Below are 24,935 nucleotides of genomic sequence, written 5' to 3'. Positions count from 1 at the left end.
AATAGATAAGACCTTGTAACTGTTGATGTCTAAGAAGAGGCATTGGCATTCTATGCAGTATGCTTCCTCCGACTGAATAACAATAGCCCCAGCATTATCATCTTATAACTATGTCATCCTTCTTCCTAAGTACTTTTAGGGCCTGGTGTTCCGCTCTAGTAAGATTGTGGTAACATTCTGGGATACCTGGGAGGAGAATCTCAATTTCATTCAAACTGCCTATTCGAACATCTGATTTCTGTGGGCACTGATGCCCAGGGTAGTTGAAATGAAGACTTTTTTCTTAATAACGTATTAGTCACATCAATGGTATCTATTGAATTATTGTTGAAAATCTTTTCAATCTCGCTTTATGAAAATGTTTTGTTAATTTGCACCAAGGTTTGAATGCATCAATAGGAAGGTTAGGCAAAACTTTATTTCTTTAATAACAATGACTTGTTGTTGCAGGTCAATTAGGGGTACCCCTGCCAGGTTGACAAATCGGTCTAAGTTTTCCTTCCACTTAGGGGTCAGGACTTTCCTTTAGTTCAGGATCTGTTTGGTTTCCTTCCTCTTGCTTCTTAGTACTGTCTGTGTCTCCTGTGGCTAAGTTACCCTTGGTGTTTTGTTCTATCTGCCCCGGCCTCTTTCCAAACCCAGTTCTAAAAAATCACCAATGCCACTTTGGTATGGGCTTTGGTACTGCTCTGGTCGGTGGATGTTTGGCCAGTAACCTATCAGAGGATGTGGTATAGGGAAAATTGATAGGAACTGGGGATTGTAATTATATGGTCGTCTATCTGTTTCATCATCACTGCAGCTCCATTCATCCGAGCTGAAAAAACAGTTAGATGGGGTTGATTGTGTTTTTTTAAGGGTTTTTTGGTATTGGTGTAGGTGATAAGTTGAGTGCAATATTTTTTTGTTACATAAGGATTTCGTTTGTTACATAAGGATTTCTTTTCTCCTGGGAAAATTTATTGGTGTCCTCCATTTCTGAGTGAGTAAGAAACTCATTGTGCTAAGCTACATCTCTATTGAATTCCTCAAGCCTTTTTTTAATAGACCATGACTAGTTTTGAGACTTGAGGTTGTTTTCACTTGTTTTCATCTCGATGAGAAGTGCATCAGATATTATTTTGACCGTGTTGATAATTAACACAAACTAATCCAGTGTACATTTCCTAACCATGAAAGATCTTTCTTTTCAAAAGGTGAGGTTGTCCAAAAAATATCCATGGTTTGCTAGTTACAATTATATCCCTTGGAGCTGCCTTACTCTTAAATACTCTTTAAGGATTGCCCCACATAGGGCTATCTTAACCTGATTTCTTTTAGGTTGTGATAAGGAATACCTAGTGATTGTTTTAGATTGAACTTGACACATCTCTCTTTAGTTACTGGCGATGTGTCCAGCAGCATAATACTCTGTCAAACAAAGTTTGCTCTAGTAACAAGGGTCACCACTGATAATAACCCAGTTCTGCCATTATATCTAAATGCAGAAGAAAAGGCTGCAGGCAACGTATACCAGCTTATTGTTTTCAGAGTATTTGCCTGCCTGGATCATTATCGGGACATTGGTCTTTAAGAGACAGGTCTTGTCACACAAAGATGACACCCTTTCAATTATCTTTAAAGTCTCTGTGAGAAAGGGCCTTCTTCAGAGATTCCTGCTATTTAAGGTAATAATACCACACTTGATAGACAACAATATGACATGCTGCATTTATTTACCAGGTGTGGTATTATCTCATTCTCCCGAATTGCTCACCTAGCATGATGTATAATGCAGTAATACTGCTCCATTTCCACTGTTTCAAGCTTCAAAACTGGAATATTTGGCAGGATTTATTTGACGGAGTTTGCCTTGGCTAAATGTGTGAAGATATTGTCACTTATTATACTAATTTAGATGCAAACTACAGAAGACAGAATGAGGGGAGAGGTCTACTAACAACTTGCATCAGGTTTGTGTCACCAAAGTGACGCAAAACCAATGCAAGGTACTGTTTTGTATTTACTTTGCAGCGCAAATCTTGATTTGTGTTGGAGAGTAACCCTAAATTAATGGAAAGCAGTGCTCTGTGCTACTTTGCTTTAAGGGGGCATTCTATGGGTGGTACATTGGCGTTACCATGCAAAAACCCAAAGCCCTATTTACTAAAAAAGGTAGACAGGACTTTGTGTCAAAAGTAAACACTTCCTTGGAGAAGGCATAATGTTTGAGAAACCTTTAAGTGTACAGCAAAGGATTTGTCACAATAATTGCCCACAGGCAAAAATCAGTTACAGTACCTTCTGCACATATGGTGGCGCCCTCATCAGCTACAGAGCTGCTGGGACCCTCTAACTCAACCATTTGCCTTCGGCATTTCAACACTCCGGCTTGTAACCTTGTGGGCATGCTGTAGCTGACTGCAGTTGACCTCTTCAAAGGGATTTGCTGCCTGAAAAGCAAGTCTGCCAAACTCCACATAGGCCCTCCCATCCAACCTATAATGCTGCAACTCAGGAGGATCTCTTTCTGTGTCTGATGTTTAGTTGAAACTGATCTGGCAAAGTTCAAGGCTGCTGGATCATTGAGAATTTAGAGTGCCTAACCCTTGGGTTTCACTGACAGCTGTTGCCTGAAAACTCAAACAGCCAAAGTAGGTGAGAATTTGGGTCGATTTGCTGAATTGCACAAGTAAATCAGAAAGACACATCAACACCACTTCTGATGGCTTGGTGGCTGAAATAAATGGACCTAAGAAATTCTCAAAGGTTTACCTTGATGCCAGCCAACTTCTACTGGCTCTTCAATGAATATAAGTACCGTTTTCACTCATGTATGTCTCTAGAGCTATAAATGTTTAAGGTTCAGCATATCAAGTTTGGCAGCAGAACAAAGGGATGTGGTTGCAAACCTGCCTGGCGTACAGCCCTTTGTACTCCTGTCTCTTTGGTCGTCATCTGGAGCCCAGGGGCTGTGCACACAGGTGCAAAGAGAAGAAGGCAACTGCATTGGTTCTGGAAAGACACCTGTTTTGAACCTGCGTACTGGGTAATGAATGCTCATCCTAAGCAAATTCACATTAGTTTACACAACATCCATCAACGAACATCACATTCCACTGAAAGCTCTCCTCACTAGTCAAAGACAATGGTCTGATTATACAACACAGCAAATGTGAATTTCTAAAATCTGATAAGAAGTTCTTTGGTTACTGTTTCACTGCTGCAGGTGTCAGCTCCATTCAAAGAAGCTCCATCATTCTACAGTTGCATCTCCAACCCAAAACATCTCTGGAAAACTGTAGTTTGTTGAGCCTGGTACTGAACTGCACACATTGTATCAATAATCTTACTTTCCTAGCAAAACCACACCAAGAATTGAAAACAGACACTGCCTGTGCATGGTTAGAAAAAAAGCAATGGTACACCAAAGCACTAAAACACTCCATCCACAAAAACCATTGTGAAGTTTTATGATTTGTCATGGTCTAGAGAACTGTCTGTCGATGCTAGCCCTACTGTTCTCCAGTACCTGCATGCAAATGATCTATGGGCAATGATTTGCTCACTAACTGGGTGCCAATTGAGAAAGAACAATGTTATCTGCATATAGAGAAAGACTCTATACTGATTCTTTGGGTGAGCTGCTGCAATTTCACATCTACCTCTGTGGCAACTGCTTCTTAGTATTCACTGATCACAAACCCCTCATGTCACTTTTTCATGGTTGTGCTTTCAGGCCACCACTTCCAAACCACCACCTCGGTTTGAGGAGAGCATACTAAAATTGCAGTGCTCCTTTTTTGAAGTGGTACCCCGCCAACTACCTAGAATGTCTGGCAAGAGGAGCATCCGCCATAGACGTTGTGACTGAGGAGTATGTCCACAATGTGGCAGGAGACTCATGGCCATGACCCCTTTCTCTCAGTGAAATGCTATCTGCTACATGCAGTTATGAGTGCTTGATCTTTGCTAAGAGAGCAACAGAAAGTCAAAGGTTGAGAAATGTTCTGCAACAGCAATCTCTTCACACAGAAAGAGCCAGGAGGGTCCCGCATGTGATCTGCAACGTTCACAACGAAGGGGCCAGGAAGGTCCTGCAAGTGCTGTGCAAAGTTCACAACAAAGGGGCCTGGAAGGTCATGCAAGTGCTGTGCAACTTGAGTGAAGAACTTTCTGTGACCAAAGAAGAATGTTGTTTAGAGGCAGTCTTATTGCGGTCCTTCCAGCTCTGAGCCATGCATTCTGAAGCTGGCCTATTATAGGCATCAATGAATTATAAAAACTAAAATGTGAGCCAGGCAGAAAGTGTGGTGTGCAACAGTCTGCCTTGCCAAACTAGAGGACTAGTGAACCTCCAGCACCCATAGTCAAGAAGAATATAAACCCTTTCCCCTGGTTATGGCTCAGTGTTGACGTTGCCTGTTTCTTGGATGAGCATCACCTGTTTGTTGTGTTAAATGACTGCAATATAGTACACATTACAAGAAGTAATATCCAAAATAGAAAAGATGTTTGCGACTGAAAACATTTCAAAGGATAGCCGCATTAATAATAGCTCAACATTCCAAATTCTTCCCTCCCCATCACTCCCTGCAAGATCACATCAAGGTGCTCCCAGGTGAATCAGGAGGTTGAACCCTTTATGAAGGCCGCCAAAAAGACTTTACACTTAGTAGAGCTAGAATGTAACTGCTGAATGGGTAATCTATACATTTTTCTGTGAACACTGCAGTACTCTTCATGCATCTACTAGGAACACCCTGGGTTTGATGTTGGTAGGCAACTGGCCATGAAAAACTATCCCAACACATTTAGGGGCATATTTATACTCCGTTTGCGCCGAATTTGCGTCGTTTTTTTCGACGCAAATTCGACGCACAACTAACTCCATATTTATACTTTGGCGTTAGACGCGTCTAGCGCCAAAGTTCATGGAGTTAGCGTCATTTTTTTGCGTGAACACCTTCCTTGCGTTAATGATATGCAAGGTAGGCGTTCCCGTCTTAAAAAATGACTCCGAGGCATGTGCGTGGGATTTATACTCCCGGGCAAAAATCACGCCCGGGAGTGGGCGGGTCTAAAAAACCTGCATTAGCGCCAGATTTTAACGCCTGGGTCAGGGCAGGCGTTAAGGGACCTGTGGGCTCAGAATGAGCCCAGAGGTGCCCCCCCATGCCCCCAGGGACACCCCCTGTCACCCATGCCCACCCCAGGAGGACACCCAAGGCAGGAGGGACCCATCCCAGGGACATTAAGGTAAGTTCAGGTAAGTGTTTTTTTTTGTTTTTTTTTGTGGCATAGGGGGGCCTGATTTGTGCCCCCCTACATGCCACTATGCCCAATGACCATGCCCAGGGGACAGAAGTCCCCTGGGCATGGCCATTGGGCAAGGGGGCATGACTCCTGTCTTTGCCAAGACAGGAGTCATTTCAATGGGGGTTGGGAGTGAAAAAAAATGGCGCAAATCGGGTTGAGGCGATTTTTTTGCCTCAGCCTGACTTGCACCATTTGTGGACGCCCATACGCCATTTTCCCCCTACGCCGGCGCTGCCTGGTGTACGTCGTTTTTTTTAATGCACACCAGACAGCGCCAGCGGCTAACGCCGGCTAACGTCATTCAATAAATACGGCGCCCGCATGGCGCTTCAGAATGGCGTTAGCCGGCGCTAATTTTTTTGACGCAAAACTGCGTTAGCGCAGTTTTGCGTCGAAAAGTATAAATATGGGCCTTAGGGGCATATTTATACTCCGTTTGCGCCGAATTTGCGTCGTTTTTTTCGACGCAAATTCGACGCAAAACTAACTCCATATTTATACTTTGGCGTTAGACGCGTCTAGCGCCAAAGTTCATGGAGTTAGCGTCATTTTTTGGCGTGAACACCTTCCTTGCGTTAATGAGATGCAAGGTAGGCGTTCCCGTCTTAAAAAATTACTCCCAGGCATGTGCGTGGTATTTATACTCCCGGGCAAAAATGACGCCCGGGAGTGGGCGGGGCAAAAAAACCCGCATTTGCGCCTCTTTTTAACGCCTGGGTCAGGGCAGGCGTTAAGGGACCTGTGGGCTCAGAATGAGCCCAGAGGTGCCCTCCCCTGCCCCCAGGACACCCCCTGCCACCCTTGCCCACCCCAGGAGGACACCCAAGGATGGAGGGACCCATCCCAGGGAAGAAAAGGTAAGTTGTGGTAAGTATTTTTTTTTTAAAAAAATTGTGGCATAGGGGGGCCTGATTTGTGCCCCCCTACATGCCACTATGCCCAATGACCATGCCCAGGGGACATAAGTCACCTGGGCATGGCCATTGGGCAAGGGGGCATGACTCCTGTCTTTGCTAAGACAGGAGTCATGTTAATGGCGTCTGGGCGCCCAAAAAAAATGGCGCAAATCGGGTTAAGACGATTTTTTTGCCTCAGCCTGACTTGCCCCATTTTGGGACGCCCAAACGCCATTTTTCCCTACGCCGGCGCTGCCTGGTGTACGTCGTTTTTTTTCACGCACACCTGGCAGCGCCGGTCGGCTAACGCCGGCTAACGCCATTCAATAAATACGGCGCCCGCATGGCGCTTCAGAATGGCGTTAGCTGGCGCAAATTTTTTTGGCGCAAAACTGCGTTAGCGTAGTTTTGCGTCAAAAAGTATAAATATGGCCCTTCATGTGGCAACCAGATGTCAGCAAGCACTGGATCAATCAGAAGCGAGGTACTCTTCTGTCTCTCACCACCTCCACTAGTGAACACATACAACAGTATGAGGAACCAGTGAGAAACAGGGAAAAGGGAATGGGATAAGAGAAAAAACAGAGACACAGGACACCACCACTCGGACTTGTCATTTCTGCAGGACACTGATATCTGCAAGTCGAAGCGGGTATCTAAGATAGGAGATCTTTTAGTAACCTGCTGTCACAGTCACAATTAAACATATCAGTGAAAGAATACATCTTAGTTGGATCTCTGTATAACCAAGTCTCTTTGTTCTGATCTGCAGCTTGTTATTCCTGAAACATGGGCATGCAAGAGATATGTATCTGAAATATATGTTCATCTAGACTTCTCCCCTTCTTGTTTGGTATTCTGTGCTCCCACCTGAAGAAATGATCATGTACTGCTCAATTTTTTGTGCCATTTAAAAGGTAATTAACTGTCTCTCGCTTGGCTATTTTATTGTTGACAAACTTTTTATTCCTTTTGCTTAATATATTTGATAGTTCTGGTATCTTCCAACGAAAGTCTCCTTTTCTTCTTCTGTCTTTCTAGGTCCTCTGGAGCTTCTGTCCATTGGTACTCTTGACAGAAAGGATATATCAGGTAAGTCGCTGTATATTCTCACTCGGGGTCCTTGTGGGGTTAGTGAAATGTGAATCTCTTTTTCTCAAAGGGAGTGGAGAAAGCTGTTTTCTCTATGTCTTCTGGTTTTAAGGGAACCTACCAGTAGCCTATTGTAGGTATATATTTGTCATCTCCTAATTTTTGTTCATCAATCAATCAAGAAATTTGTAGAGCGCACTACTCACCCGTGAGGGTCTCAAGGCGCTGAGGGGGAGGCAAGGGAGGAGGAGGCGCTGCTACTGCTCAAACAGCCAAGTCTTGAGAAGTCTCCTGAAGGTAAGGAGGTCCTTGGTCTGACGCTGGTGGGTGGGAAGAGTGTTCCACCACTTGGCGGCGAGGTACGAGAATGATCTGCCGCCGGTTGTAGTTCTGCAGATGTGTGGGACGGTTGCGAGAGCGAGGTCGGCGGAGCGGAGCTGTCGGGTCTGGATGTAGAAGGAGAGCCGTCCGTTGAGGTATTCTGGTCCGGTGTTGTGCAGTGCCTTGTGAGTGTGGGTGAGGAGTGTGAAGGTGATTCTCTTGTTGATGGGGAGCCAGTGCAGGTCTCTCAGGTAGCCTGTGATGTGGCAGTGGTGGGTGATGTCAAGCATTAGGTGTGCGGAGGCGTCCTGGATGCGTTGCTACCTTTTCTGGAGTTTGGCCGTGGTTCCTGCGTAGAGGACATTGCCGTAGTCCAGTTTGCTGCTTACGAGGGCTTGGGAGACTGTTCTTCTGGTTTCGGTGGGGATCCATTTGTAGATCTTTCGGAGCATGCAGAGGGTGTTGAAGCAGGAGGAGGAGATGGCATTGACTTGATGGGTCATGGATAGTGAGAAGTCCAGGATGAATCCTAGGTTGCGTGCGTGGTCGGTGGGAGTCGGAGCGGGTCCGAGTGTGGCAGGCCACCAGGAGTCATCCCATGTGGAGCGGGAGCCGAAGATGAGGACCTCAGTCTTGTCGGAATTGAGTTTGAGGCAGTTGTTCTTCATCCATTCGGCGATGGCCTTCATTCATTCATGGAGATTGGTCTTGGCGGTGTCCTTGGTGAGGGAGAGGATCAGCTGGGTGTCATCGGTTCTAGGAAGTAGTTATGCGTCAAACTTTGAGATGCTGTTAACAGCCCTGAAATCTATGCAGAACCTTGTACTCCTGTCACATTTTGGAACAAGGACTATAGGAAAAGACCAGTTACTCTGGGGGGGTTCTATGACTCCCATCTTTAACATTTGTTCCATTTCCGTACGGACAGCTCTTCTTCTGGCAGGAGGCATTCAATATGGTTTTTGTTTCACCACTTTCCCTTCCTGAGTAGAGGTAGCTTGATCAGCCAGGGTACTTTTCCCAGGTTTATCCGAAAAATGGGGGGAAAGGGTTGTAAGACCCTTGTCAGTTCTTCTTTTTGATCAACGGAGAGGCCTTCATTTATCAGACGCTGTTCTAAGGTGCTATTGACAACATCCCCCATGGTTGTCATACATACAGACTTTGTAAGGGAATCTAACCATTTAAAAAAAAAAAGATTTGCATAGAAGGTTTGTTTCTATGGGAGCTCATTTTCAGTTTACAGGTAACCTTTCCTATTCTTTCAAGAATCTTAAAGGCACCTTTACGCTCAGTCTTCATTTTATGCGCAGAGGTCAGTAATAACACAAGAACCCAGTCACATATGTTCTCCATTTTTCTCCTTTATCACATAGTTGTTTCTGTCTCTTCTGGCTCTTCTCTGGGTTAGTATGAGCAAACTCCTGAAGATTCCTCAATTGTGATTTTAACTATAGAGTATATTCTAGCAGATTACCAGCTTCCTGGTCTGTGTTATTCTCTGGTGTCTCCCAAGTTATTTGATCCCAATTCTTCCCTTCGCCTCACAGCATTTTTTTAAAGATAAGTTTTAGAGGACCATTATAGTGTTCCACTAATCCATCTGTTTGAGGATGATATACAGATTTTTGACAGGCCTGATGTTGAATTGTTTACATATTTGATTCATTAGTCTTGACAGAAAGGGAGTGCCATGGTCAGTGCGAATCTCCTTTGGCTATCCTACATGAGAAAATACCTCTATTACATGTTGTGCAATAGTTTTGGTGTCTAGACTACATATAAAAATGCCTCAGGATATTGAGTGGCGTAGTCGACCAATACAGGGGCATATTGATGACCCCTAGATGATTTAGGGAGAGGGCCAATGAGATTCATCCCCAGCCTTTTGAAAGGGGTACCTATGATAGGTAAAGGTTGTACGGGAACTGTAGATGGGTGGTAAGGATTCTTCCAGTGACAAATTTCTCATTCCTGACAATACTTTTTTATGTCTTCAAAAATACCGGGCCTATAGAAGTGTTGAAGAATTTCTTTTGTGACTTTCTCGGGTCCTAAATGACCAGCTAACAAGTGGGAGTGAGCATACAACATGATTTGGTCCTGAAATTCGTTAGGGACCAATACATTTGAAATTTGAAAATGTGGGTATCATTGATTTGTGTAGCTCGAAAGTTGCAATTTGCAAAGTTGCAATTTGTCATCCAGGACTCTGGAGGCAGTAGAGCATCCTGAGGTGGCAGGACTTTCCCTTCTATTTTGTTCCCTCTTTTCTTACCTGACTAAATACAGCTTCTCTGAATAACTATAAGAAGTGCTGGTAATCAGTCCCCGGGAGAACGTCTTCAGGAAGACAGTGAAGATCTCCTGCCTTAACTTTTATAGCCTGACCAGCTATTGTGGTAACTAGTAAACGGGCTATAGGATAAGTTTTTACATCGCCATGTACACAGCGAATAGTGACAAACTTCTCTGGAATTATTTAAGAGGGGAGTATCAAATCGCTACAGACTGTTTACAATCAGAATCTAACAAAGCAGTTGTCCATTTCTGATTGATTTGTAAACTTACATAAAAGCATGGGGCCATTTTCAGATTAAAGTAAATGGAACTCGGGTGTAGCTGATCTCCATTGGCTCTTCAGCAGACTTCTTAATCTTTCAGAAACAGGCTGTGTGGCCCCAATCTCCACATTCAAAGCATTGTGGTCCTAGAGGTTGTGAAGTTTCAAGTTTTGGCTGATGGGTCTTTTTTAAGTCATTAGCGTTTTTAAAAGACTTCCGTTCCCCGTGGTATGCCCCTTGCTTAGCTGGTTTTTAGTTCCCTTCTTGGTTTCTATCAGATGAAAGTGAGGTTGAGCATGCGAGAAGGTAGTACGCATTCCAAGGCTTGATCAATGGTAAGTCCAGAATGCTGACATAACCTCTTCTACGTATGGATAGGTAATGTTTCTAAGAACTGTTCTAAGCAGATTTTATCCATAATTGTTTCTTTGCTATTTTCTAGTGGCCGCAACCACTTGTCGGCGGCTGTCTCAGCTGTAAGTAAGGGGGCTAAACAAAAGGGCCAGCTCTCCAGAGACCCTGAGCTAGCCCTGGGAGTTTGTTCAAAAATTAGTAGGAAGGAATCTACTTCCTCACCGGGTACCAACTTTTGCAGGGTCACCATAGGGCCCTGCAACGGTCCCTTGTTACTAAACAGTCCTGTTGTTACTTGTAGCTGTTCTTGTGCTAGTTTCTTGAGATGTTCTGATTGGGTCTTTAACACATCTTGAAAAATTTCTCTAAAAGTCTTTGCTGATTGTGTATATGAAAGCTTTACAGTAGAATAATTTCTGTTCCTTTGCAGAATCAACTTCATGTTCAGAATGAAAGAATCTTAAGCCTTTAGCAAAGCCCAAAGTCAAATGTCAAATGTTAAAAAGAAATTATTCAAAGATTGTTCTCTCAGTACAACTTTATTTTTAGACAATTTCTCTTTTTCCCCAGTATTCTAATACTGCGCCATTTGTTCGGCCCCCTAACGGGGGAACACCCCCTTTACATAGTGGCGCAATGCATGCATTGCCCCATGTTGAAAATTTGGTGCAGCGATTTTGCCCTTGTTGGGGCACATTAGCATTTAAAAAATTACGCTAATGTGGCGCAAGGGGGTGCTAGGGGCTATTAAATCTGCCCCTTAATTTACTTGTATGTCCCTAGTAAAAAGTACTGCATGCACACAGGGCCAGTAAATTAAATGCCACTAGTGGGCCTGCAAAAACAAGGTGATGGATGAAATGCCTGAATTATTCTCAGCCACTGGCAATCGCTCGGGGACACATCTAAATCCATCATTTTTCACCCACCATGCACCTCAGTTTGGACCCAGCCATATGCAAATCAGTAGTGACCCCGGTCTTCATAGGAACAGTCCAACCCGAACTGCCATGCCAGGTCCTCCCTGAACTGGAACACAAGCAATCCAGGACCAATTTCACCCTTGTTGTGGGCTCTTCAGTCGGGTGTAGCTTGGTTCCAGTGGCACAGTGAGCCCAGGACTCACATCTGGGCATCCCTGGTGCACTTATGGCATCAAATGCAATAACAACAAAGTTATGGATGGAATGCTTGAATTAATTTCAGCCCATGGCAGTCACTCAGGCCGCATCCTAATCCATTGTTTTTCACCCACCACACCACTTCAATTTAGACCCAGCAATGTGCAAATCAGCCTTGACCCTGTTCCTTAGGGGAACAGTCCAGCCTGAACTGCCTAGCCAGGACCTCCCTGAAACGGAGCACAAGCAACACAGGACTGGTTTCGCCCCTGTAATGGGCCTGCAGCACTTAATGTACCACCTACTTAAGTAGTCCCTTAAAACATGTCTCAGGCTTGCCATTGCAGCCTGTGTGCAGTTTTAAACTATCAATCCGACTTGGTAAGATAACCTTTTTGCCAAACCTAAAATTACTTTTTTTAATACATATAAGTCACCCCTACAGTAGGCCTTAAACAGCCCGTAGGCAGGGTGCATTGTATTTGAAAAGTTACACATGTACTTTTAGGTTTTACATGTCCTAGTAGTGAGAAAACTCACAAATTCGATTTTCACTACTGTGAGGCCTACCTGTCCTATAGGATGACACTGGGTTACCTTATTACATTTTATAAGTGGCCCACTTTAATGGTGAAGTCGTATTTTAGAAAGATGGATCCACTTTTAGAAGTTTATTGTCAGCCACAGTAGTTCTAGGAGAATTATTGAACCCCCAAAAAATTCATAAACAAAACAAAACAATTTAAATAAAAAACCCATAAATGAAAGAAGTTGGAACACATAATATAATTATTAAATAATAATTTTTGAGCACTAAAAAATGGCTTTGCAAATCACACTGACATACAAATATACAAAATAAACAGTGCTTAGACATAAAAAGTGATGGATCCAAAGTTCAAACAACAAAAGACCGCAATAGGCCAACAAAGACAATACAAAAATTGCTTATATTCAATCAGCTTCGAGAAGCGTGTCGAAGGCGATTCGACCCCTTTCTGTTTACAGGGAATGTGGCTGTGCCCCCCTAAAACCAACAAACCACTTTCTCACAGGACCCAAACAAACACTAGATCGCTGCCAATTAGTGATGCAGAACAAAATGCAGCTGTATCAGAACAATCAGATCTGGGATTGTCGGTAGACTAATGGATCTGAACTAACTTTATAACAACTAGCCTCTTTCTCATATTACCTATTAGGTACTAACATGGTTTGAAATAATCTGAGTGAAAAATAAGTTAAATCCAGTTTTGACCCTTGAGGAATCTAACCTGGTTCCTCCTTGTGGCCTGTCCTTTTTACATTTTTGTTGAACCTTTGGTAAAACTCATGCAATTAGGCACAAGTTGACTCCTGACAGAAGAGTTTGGGGCACTTTTCAGTAAGCAGACAGATAACAGGAGGTGTTGCTCTCCACTCTCACTGGGGGGTGAATGACTCAGTGATGGATAGGTGACTTGAATCAGGAGGCTGGAAGGAATATGGTTAGTAAGGGGCTAAAGTCAGTTTGTGTAGAGTCCTCCATGCTGGTGTTGGATGTGAGTGAGGTTATGCAAAATGCCTCAGGACTATAAAACTCTGTTGAACAAGAGTGGAATGGGGACCTAGTGTGGCATCTGCCAAGGAAGACGAGGGAACAATCTTCCTAATATGCAATAACTGGGGTGATATATAGTTTTGCGGATGGGCTGCCAAACGTCTGTGGTGATAGGGAGGGCTCTCTATACCAGAGCTTCTGCCAGCTCACTAGTTGTTATCTTGAATATTGGGTAGGGAACTTTGTTATACCTTAATATTGTAGCCAAGATATTGAGGACAAAGTATCCAATGGTAAGTGCACATAGGGAATTACAGATTTAGGGTAATATTTTTGATAAGGTTTGTGTCACGTTTGTGCAATGTGGTACATGCGCAACCCAACCTTAAATTAGATTTATGAAGCTATGCAAGGCCACTTTGCGTGGCCCAGAATGGCTCCATAAATCTGGAGTAAGGCAATGCAGTGCAAATCACTGCATTGCCTTACTCTTCCCTGGAAAGGCGTTCCCTGGACTTTGCATGGGTATTCCCATGCAACTCCCATGGATTTTGATACATTCCTAGATTGACTAGAACTGGTAAACCTGGGAACGCCCCAAAATGCTATGCCTCGCCAGGGGATGCGTAACAAGGTGAAATATCTTTATTTCTCCTTGTTACTTCCTTTTTCTATATGTGCATTCTGCAGCACACATAGAAAGAGGAATATGCCCCAGGGGGTTGTTTTTGTGCAGGAAGGTACCCCTCCCTGCACAAAAACAATCCTGCATGTAACACAGGCACCCTTTCACCTTGGTACAAGGGTGCTTGCGTTGGTGCTAGGCTGCCAAAAGGTCACCAGCGCAGGGGAAGAGGCTGGAATGCGCCGTATTGCCTAGTACGGCGCATTCCTGCCCATTCCCTGTAACACAGAGCAGCAAGATGACTTGCTGCACTGCACTGCGTCACGTTCTCATAAATAGGCCCCATACTATTCTTAAGTCCACATCTACCTACCATGATGATACATACATCATCAAGGTACATATATGTGGTTACTTATAGAAGACCTATACATACTTACCTGTTGAAATGTTTGTCCACGATATGATGGGATTCAGGCTACCATACTTTCCTTGCCCAGTCCGGAGATACTAGGATGTTTTTGGCCCAAGTCGCTCTTCATCTTCTTGTGTACTCTGGGCTGGTGAGGTAGGGAGTGGAAAGTGTACATGGTCCCCAAACCCAGTGCTGGTGGAAGGCATCTAACTGAGGAAGAATACCTTGTGAACTCCAATGCTCATACGTTTTGACACTTCACATTTTCTGGGTGGCGAATAAATCAAGACAGGGTTCTCCCATTGATGGAAGATGCTGTGCACCATCTCTGAGTGGAAGTGCCATTTGTAATCTGCTAGGCAGCGTTGGCTGAGTTTGTCTGCCCTCGCATTTAAAGATCCTGCCAGATGCTGGGCCACCAGGGAGATGGGCTGAGGTTTCAGCCACTTCCAGAGGAACAAGGCCTCGTGGGACAATCAAATGGTAGTCATGTTGTATGTCAGAACCTGTACTCATTCCCTCTTGATGTTCAGGAGGAACATCTTCATTGGCAAGTGAATCGCTCACATCTCCAGCAGGTTGATACGGAGAGTCCTCTGATCTTCACCTCTCCTCTATGACCTCCTCAACCATGTAATTATACATCCATCACAACCGCTATTTCTCTGAGTTATAGGAAGAGGGGTTTGCACAGGTCCAATTGCGGTCAAGCAGCCACCACTGCAGGTCTTTCACAGTCTCCAACACCTGTATGGAGTCTGATAGATTGCCTTTGTTCTGAGCCAACTGAGACTTCAGATCCCACTGAAGAGCCCAGGTGTACCACCTGGCGTGGTCCACAAGCAGCATGCAGGAGACCAAAAGGCCCAGAAGCCTCAGAGCTGCTCTCACTAAGGCCCAGGTCAATGGTTGAAAGATTTGGATCATAGCCTGAATGTTCTGGGCTCTTTCAGGTGGAGGAATAGCTCGGAACAGCACTGAATCCATGATGTTCCGAAGAAAGATAGCCACTGTGAAGGAGTCAGGTGTGACTTTGGTACATTGATGGAGAAAACCAACAATGTTAACAGATTGGCTATCTTCGAGAGGTAGTTTACGGCTGTTGGTGTTGAGCCCGCCTTCAGTAGCCAGTTATCAAGGTAAGAAAAGACTGGTATTACCAATCTCCGCCGATGGGCTGTGACCACCACCATCACCTTTGTCAGGAAAAAGGGGAGTATATAGAACTGAAAGCGCTCTTGGCCTACTTGATACCACAAGTAATGCCTGTGGGACTGCAGGATAGGGATTACTAAATTTTCGTCCTGTAAGTCAAGCACCACCACCCAGTTTCCTGGATCCAGGGCAGACCAACCTTGGTGTATTGTGAGCATTCTGAACTTGTCCTTCTGGAGGAAGACGTTCAGAGGGTGAAATTCTAAACTGGGATGTAGGCCTCCACCCTTCTTCGGCACCAAAAAGTAACAGGAATAGCAAACAATCTCAGCACCCTCTCTAATGCTCCCTTGGGAAAAAGAATCTGAACTTCTCCACAGAATATGGACAAGTGGTCCTCCGGAAGGTGTTGCGGTGTAGAAGGGTAAGGAGTATCCATGTTCCACCATCAGTAGCACCCATTGATCTAACTTGATGCTACATCACCCGGGAGGTGAAAGACAATCTGATGTCCTAGCATGCGATTATCTACCTGTAAGAAGGCCATACATAACCTTTCTTCATCTTCAGGTGAGTCCTGCCCTCCCAACAAGATAAAGTATGATTGTCTATTTACCTTGCAAACACATGATGTCTGAAAGCATACATTTTAATACACAGTTTGTTTCATACCCAGTCCTGATAAAGACCCTTTCAGATGTTTAAAAACACATATTGCATCTGAGGGTTGATACGTCGACAATGTGCATATGCTGTCTGTACTGAATCATCAGCCTTTTGAGAGCCCTAGGAGAGATGAAACAAGCCCCTCTCTGAGACACTTTAAAACTGTAGGGTTCAGACAGGCTCACTGAAGAATTTGAATTTGTTTTCTGTTTAGATGTACTGCCACTTTTAACAGATGCACTGCACGAGCACCTTTTCACTTTGCACCTATGGAGCATCTTTTTCAAAGATATGAACTATTGTAATTGAATTCTCTGTAAATATATGTGATGGATTTTGTTACACAGACTCGTGTGTTTTGTGTTTGTTTTTATTATGCATTGATTTATTGTGCATGGTATACAGAATTAATTATAAGCAATTTAATCATATTGTATTAACTTTTAAACTCACATTATTTTTTAAATTCAAAAAAGTGGTTAAGGTTTTCAAAAAATCAATAATAAGGGCATGATTTAACGTGTGGTGGAGGGAATTACTCTGTCACAAATGTGACGAATATACAGTTCGGCATATTACGATCCCATTATAGCCTATGGAGATCGTAATGCGGCGGATGGGATTTCCGTCACGTTTGTGACAGAGTAACCCATCCACCAAACTCTAAGGCCCATATTTATACTCGGTTTTCGCTGAATTAGCGTCATTTATTTTTACGCAAATTCAGCCCAAACCTAACTCCATATTTATACTTTGGTGCTAGACATGTCTAGTGCCAAAGTTATGGAGTTTACGTCATTTTCTGGAGGGGAAAACCTACCTTGCGTCAATGAGATGCAAGGTAGGGGTTCCCTTCCAGAAAAGGACGATATGTCCTTTGCGCCATATTTCTCCCCCGTGCTAAAATCCAGCATGGGGGGATGGAGGCCTTAAATAATGGCGCTAAGCTTGCTTACCGCCATTATTTAACGCCTGGGTCTGGGCAGGCATAAGGGTACCTGTAGGCAGATTTCCATGGTCGGATGCCATGGAAATTGCCCAGAGGTGCCCTTCCCCGGCCCTAGGGACAACCCCACCGACCCCCACCCCCACCAAGAGGTCATCTAAGGATGGGAGACCCATCCCAGGTAAGTCCGGTGAGTATTTTTATTTTTTCTTCCCAACACCGCTCCGGGGCCCTGACTTGAGGCCCCCTGCACGGCGCTGGCCCCAATGGCCATGCCCAGGGGACATTTGTTCCCTGGGCATGGCCATTGGGGTGGTGGGCATGGCTCCTGTCTTTAATAAGACAGGAGCCATGTCCATGGAGCTTGTGCGCCAGAAAATGGCGCTACACTGCTTAGAGGCAATTTTTTTGCCTCTAAACAGTGTAGCGCCATAATTTAGTGCACAAGCCCTGCTTCCCCGGCCCTGTTAGCGTCCTTTCCAAGGACGCTAACAGGGCCTTAGCGCCGGCTAGCTCCATTCCATAAATATGGCGCCCGGCCGGCGTCATGGAATCGCGCTAGCCGACGCTATACTTTTCGACGTAAACCTGCGCTAATGCAGGTTTGCGTCAAAAAGTATAAATATGGGCCTAAATGAGGCCCTAAATCATTTATTTTTCTATTTGACTACCTCCACTGATTTCTATTGGAGGGTGTTGCAGTACTATTGGTTGGCCAAGTGCATTGCTGTACTTACTTCAGCTATCAGCTGGAGTAATTCACTACTGTTCTGGGTCCCTTGTTGCCTGTAGTGATTTTAGAAGGGCAGTTTGTGAATATAAAAAGACTTAGGCCCATATTTATGGGCTTTTGACACAGGGCAGCACAGCTGCCCTGTATCAAAGGGAAAGGGCAGGAATGCGCTGTATCTAATGCATGTTGCGTGTTTCTTTCCTTCCTCACTGCACTGGCACCGTTTTGGCAGTCTAGTGCCAACGAAGGCACCCTTGCACCATGGTGCCTGGGTGCCGGCGTTGCATGCAGGATTGTTTTTGTGCAGTAAGGGACACCTTCCTGCACATACAGAATCCTGGGAGGTTTTTCCTCTTTCTATGTGTGCTGCAAACAAGGAGAAATAAGGGTATTTCTCGTTGTGCACTTTACTCCTGCTAATCAATGGTAAAGTGCTTGTGCTCTCCCTTCCTAACATGGTAAAACTGGAATACACCTGATTGCTAGGTACATTTAATTTACTTAAATGTCCCTAGTAAAAGGTACTACGTATACACAGGGCTTGTAAAATAAGGCCCAAATTTATGTGGATTTGGCGCAGGACAGCGTAGCAAGTCACCTTGCTAGGCTGCCCTGCATCAAAGTGAATGGGTAGGAATGCACCATATCTATGGCATAAAGCGCATTCCTGTCTATTCCCCCTGTGCTAGTGCCATTTTGACAGCCTAGCTCCAATGCAAGTATCTGTGTTGTAGGAAGGATTGTTTTTATGCAGGAAGGGGCACCTTCCTGCACAACAACTATCCTGGGAGGTGTTTTCCTCTTCCTATGTGTCCTGCAGAATGCAGCATACATAGAAAGAGGAAAAAAACAAGGAGAAATACAGATATGTCCCGTAATTCCACCTTCTCTGGGGAGACGTAACGTTTTTGGGCATTCCCAGGTTTACAAGGTCTTGTAAATCTGGGACTGCTTCAAAATCCATGGTCATGCGTGGGAACAACCACAGCAACGCCCATGGTACACCTTCCTTGCGCAGAGTAAAGCAACGCAGCGATTTGCGCTGCCCTGCCTTACTCCATATCGATAAGGTCACTCAAAGCCACACAAAGTGGCTTTGTGTGGCCTCGAAGAGATGAGTTCAAGGTTTGCGCTGCCATTTCGTCACAAAATCACAATGGCGGCACAAGGGGCTCATAATTATGCCCCTAAGTGTTTTCTGAGTGGGTGCATGTCCCTCACTAAACCCCTCTCTAGCTCTATCTAAACTGTTCCTGGTTCCTCGCTAATACCACCCCTTAAGTCATAAATTGTTCCCATTTTCCATCCACTTCCCTCTGTCCCTCCCACATTTACTACCAAAACATATACTTGCATGTTTGGAGATTCCGCAGTCCGGGCAGAGATCTCCGCACAGAAAATGCTAGGAGAGGCGTAGGTGTAACCTCCACACATCGGTTTGCAAATAGCATTTTATAGTATGTTTGTTGTACTTTTCTGGTACTACAGAATGCAGTTTGTGAATAGATGAATGTAATCTAGTTGGTCCTTTTTACTAGATGTATGCAACACTTTCTAAACCTCTGTGCAACGTAAGATCCACACTATGACACAATGAATCCCCTATGGTCACAATGCCATTGATGGTTCCCTTTGTTGTGACCTTATGGAAAGTTAAATATTGTAATTGTATTTATATAACGCTTACTACCCCTGACATGGCATTGAAGATGGGGTCCAGGTTTTGATCACTGCAGCCTGATGGACTGGGGTGCAGTGCTAGTAACTACAAATAGGTCAGATTAGTTGCAGTACTCCATTGATCATCTTTATGTTTTCCTTAGTGTGATGCCTTAAGTGCGACGGTTATGTCTACAAGTGGGTTCTATGTTCACTGCTTCTGAAGAATCTACATATACCTTACTCATGATACCTGAATAGGCAGAAACTTGTCGGCGTTGATGGTGTTCCCAAGTAGTGAGGGCCTGACTGTTCAGAACAGAATGTTCCTACACCAGCAGAACTTAGCTCTGATTTGCACACCACCGTTCTCTGTCTAGACTAGCATAGTAGGCAAAAAAGACTAAATTGAATGCAGCATAATGAATAACCAGTGGCTGAGATTAAGCTAAGCATTACACCCAGCATGTGTTTGTTTTTCTCAGTGCAACTGCCTGGGTGAGAGAGGTATGTCCCTCTGTGAGTTCTGTGCTCGCTGTGCCATTAGAAGCAAGCTGACAAGGCCTAAATATATTAAAACCTGCCTAAACTGCTTTTATTCTCATCTGGATGGATACTGGCCTGGCAGTTCAAGTTGGACTGTTACTACTGAAGCAGGGCAGAAGCTAAGATGTATATCGCCTGTCACTGACTTGAGTGGCAAAATGGATAAAGAAATGGACTGGAATGTGGCCTTGAGCAATTACCACCCTCTAGGATTAATTCAAGCATTCCACCCATCACTTTTTTGTGTTTCACAGTGCAACAATTTACCACCCCTTTCCCAGTCTGCGTGTCAACCCTCCTCTCCATGCTTTTTGGGGTGCTTTTTGCTTGCCTTTGATTCTGTTCTCCATGCTGCTTTACATCGTACTAAAGATTTCCATAATGGTGGACCTCAAATTTTGAGCATAGTGGTGCAACCACAAACATGATTGAAGCATTCCTTTAATCAATCTGTTAAGTCTAATTCACAAAGCCCTGTTCTGGAAAAATATTTCAAATCCTACTATCTTCTCCACTGTCATAGAGGACTTGGCATACATTTACATTGGAAAGGAACCCAATTCAAGAGACCCAAGTACCATGTTGGAGTTCTATCACAATATATTGGCGCTAAACATCCTGACTCTAGTTAAATCTTGAAAACTCAAGTAATTGATACATAGCAGAACGTACAGATTAAAACATGTAAACTAAAACTGGGAACACCAATGGCACAAGCCACACACCGATTATGCTTTCAGCAGAGCCAAAAGGGCCTATTTCACTAAATACATCCACCCAAACAAAAGGGAATCTTCAGAATACACCAAGAACTGTCTAATCTTGATGATCTGATAGGCAAACCATGCACAACTCTGCAAAGATTACTTGCCCTTTTGACAAAATCTGCAGATTGATTTCCCACACATCCAATCCTCCTACCCATCCACAATCACCACCTCAATTAAAATTTGCTTTCACCACATTTTGAACTTTGGAAACCACTGTTTCTCAACCTGGCCATTTAAGGCCTCTTGCTCAGCCTCCTGCTTCATGCAATGTCTTTTGAGTCTGAAGACAGACACAGTTGACTTGATAGGTGCCTTCCTCCAATTGAGAGTTGTGTCTGGCTCTATGAAGCATGCCATCATCACACCCTCCTAAAAAGGTAAGCTTCAAATCCAAAGATATTGTCAAAATACTAACCCATCTCCAACCTCTCGCTTTCCACCAAGATCACAGAAATGCAAGTAACAAGACAAAAGTAGGTTGATCTAAACTACCTCCTCCGTTATGGTTGGCACATACTGAAGGAAACTGGATCCACAACAACCAATATAAGGCTATAGAGCGTTTAGTATTCAACAAAGTAGTATATATAAATCAACTTTTGTAGCTACCCCTCTTCATCCTTCAGAAAGAAACCCCCAACTGTACACGAGTTCACATGCTCAGACCAAATAACACAAATCTAATCAACATGCTAAAATGTAAGAAAAAGAAGTATGAAGAAGCCGTGAGAGGACAGGGTACTTCATCGGTAACATATTCATGGAAATTTTATATGGAACACCTTTGATTCTTGTCTCCGAACCATGCTGAACCTGAACTCCTTTACAAAAGAACTGAAAGAAACAAAACTCTTAAAGAAAGTCTTCAATCCTTCACTATCTGTATCTGGCACCATCCCTCCCCTCAGGACAGGACCCTTTTTCACTCTTGCAACTGGAATCCTTCTTCAATGCACTGACTTTGCCCCCATACATTGTCTGTCTTCCATTTTGTTCTCTCAGCAAACCTTGCCTCCTCCCTCCCCTCTCCTTCCTCCGTGCGCTGCAAAGTGGCTATCATGATAGGTTGGTTTCTGTCAGAACTGGGTTGGTAACCACAGGGCACTCATGGGTTATGAAGCCCCAATTGAGGTGATTGAGTTTGTTTACCTGTGTTGCCCATGGACTGATCTCTGGTGTCCTGAAAAATTAACAAGAAGTACACCCTTTCAGCACTTGACTCTCAGAGTAGCAAGGCGAGCAGTCAAAATTTTATGCAAGGAAGAGTTGTTGGGTTAAAGATTTAGGCCCAGATTTACTAACATTTTGCGTTGTGGCTGTGCCACTCTTTGGTGCAGCCCAATGCAAAATGATAGTCCAGTTTTACAAAGCCACGCAAGGGCTATTTTATGTCCTAGCGTGGCTCAAAAAGAAATGTAATGCAAAGCAGTGGCTTGGGCTGTGTTGCTTTATACTTCAACTTAGGAGTCGTTCCATTGGTGGGGCACGGGCGTTCCCAGGCATCCAAATATGGATTTTGGCACATTCTCACATTAACTAAAGCTAGTAAACCTGGGAATGCATCCAAATGCTATGCCTTACCATGTGAGGCATAAATATTAGAAATATCTTTAATTCTCCTTGTTATTTCCTCTTTTGGCATGCACTACATACTGCAGCAGACAAAGAAAGAGGAAAATGCCTCTAAGGATTGCTTTTGTGAAGGAAGGGACACATTACATTCCCTGTCTGCGCAAAAACAAACCTGCTTGTAGTGCAGGACCCCTTGCACTATGGTGCAGCGGTGACTGCATTGGCGCTAGACACTACGCAGTGTGCCAGGCCAAGGAGAGAGTAGAAATACTCCAAAGCTTCGTAAATATTGAGTAATTCTGCTCTCTCCCTTTCATGCAACGCAGCAACTTTGCTTGCTGCCCTGCTCTGCGTAAAAGATTAGTAAATATGCCCCTTAGAATTCAACATTGCACCTAATAACATTCAACAATGGATTGTTCAGTCACTATATTTGCTTATTAAGAAAAAGTATTTAACTACACCAGGACTTACTACTACGCAAATAGATAATATAGAATGCAAGCGTAATCACTGTAAATTCACACCATGCTATTCAATTCTAAAGGAGCAACACTACTTGGGGGAATCTAGACAGGTGCAGGCTCATTCATGGTGCCATGAGCAGCTTCTCTAGACATCCAGGTCTGAAAGATGTACAGGCAGTATTAAAGACATTGGCTTTCTGAAGCAGAGGAGACTTGCATCATCGGCACATTGGTGAATCCTGATGATGTTATCTATGAGTAGAGCTCTAAGCAGCTCCATGTAGAGGATTAAGATGGCAGGAGGCAGTATGGAAGTCTTAGAGACTCCACAGCTGATAGGGATCATTTGGGACATGGAGGTGCCCATGTTAACAAACTGGCGTTAGCTGGAAAGGTAGGTGGAGAACCAATGAAGTCCATTGCTGGTGAATCACACTCAAAACTCCAAGGTGTATGTGAGGGTGGGATGTCCGACTGTGCGAAAGGCAGCTTTGAGGTCCAGTAATATCAAGAAATAAACGTCATCATAATTTGTGCAGAGCAGGGTCAGACTGTGAAAAAAAATAGGCCCAGGCACCAAAATAAATGGGGACCTCATTAGCCAATCAGATAGCTAAAAAAGTGGCCTACATTTGCAAATAGGTTAGTTTTGAACTTATAAAGACATGTTGTGTAGGTGTTTTACAAAAGTATGGGAGACTGCATTCATTTTGTTTCTACAGGCAATAATTGTGGCAGTATCCGGGAAAAAAACAGTAAAAACTGACCAACCAAACCATAAACAGGCCTATACACCACCAAAAAATTGGCCCACACACTGCCCTACAGGTCAGTCCGACCCTGTGGTCAAGAGGGTATTGTCTAGAATGTGGAAGGTAACGGTCTCCATGCTGCAGCATGATCTGAGTCTAGTGTACGTTTTGTTTAGATGTGGAGGGATCTATCCTCTCTTGACAGATTCTGGGGCAATGCCTTGAGTGAAACAGGCATTAGAAAATGGAGAGTAGGGTTGACTGAGTTTTCCCATAGACAACTTTGATGGAGGATGAAGGTAAGACATCATCTTCATAAGTAGCTTTGAGGGAGTTGACTATGTCGGCAAGATCTGCAAAAGACAGAGCTTTGAAGGCTGACCTCTGTGGGATTCTACCGGGGGAGTGGAAATAAGAGATGAAGCAGGTCTGATGTTGTTGTGCTTTCAGGTCTTCTGTATTTTTCATTGCATAAGAGATTGATGGCATTACACTTTTCCATGGAGTGATGAATAGATGGGTCAGGCACCGGGTTGATGCATGCTTCATTGTCTTGAAAAGGGGTTTGCTTCTGTTGATGGCTTCACTGAGTGTGTTTGCTTTGGCTGAGGTGATGATCTGTCTGCGTGTTGTGCATAGGAAATTCGTATTGTGAGGTCATCAGAAGTTATGTTTGCCTTCTGTTTTCTTCCCTGCTTTGGATGGATAGTTTATAGCAAGGAAGGTCTTTAGAGTCCCAGAATGCTGAAGGCTTTGGCATGCGCTTGCATGTTTTAATTGGGATGTGAAAGTTCACATAGTTTTCCAAGGGATTTACTAGGGATGTGGAAGTTCACATTGTTTAGAAGTGAGCTGTTCTCAAATGTGAACTTGATAGGGTGAAAGATGAATTCTAGCATCAGGTTGCCTATGGAGATGTCTTCTAGGATCTGAAGGACTGGCCTTTGCTGTGTTGATCTTGGTTTATTTGTAGGATGCTGAGGAGAAAGACAGGGATGGAAAAGTAGTCTGTCCAGTCCAGGAATATGGGTGGTTGGCATTTGATTGTTGGTGATGTTGAGAAGGTTTGTGGATGTGACTTTGGAGTGTGTTGGTTGTGTGACATGCTGTACCACATTGAAGGTGTTGATGAGGTTGAAAAGGGTGTTCTTGTTTTCTTTTAGATTATGTTGTCTGGGAAGTTGAAGTCACCCAAGATAATGCTGTGGACATGTCGGATGGGGGAGGTACTGAGGAGGTGACATGCTGCACTTCATTGATGGTGTATATGAGGTCAAAAAGGGTGTTCTTGGTTTTTTTTTCAGCTTGTGTTGCATGGGAAGGGGAGTCACCCAAGATAATGGTCTGGACCTGTCGGATGGATGAAATACTGAGGAGATCGGAGAATTCATTATTGAAGTCATTGTTCTTCCCAGGAGGACTGTAAATGTGATGTTAGTTGAT

The sequence above is a fragment of the Pleurodeles waltl genome, chromosome 4_2 (genome assembly GCF_031143425.1).
Source record: "Pleurodeles waltl isolate 20211129_DDA chromosome 4_2, aPleWal1.hap1.20221129, whole genome shotgun sequence".
Taxonomy (NCBI): domain Eukaryota; kingdom Metazoa; phylum Chordata; class Amphibia; order Caudata; family Salamandridae; genus Pleurodeles; species Pleurodeles waltl.
Note: the sequence above shows the minus strand (reverse complement) of the source record.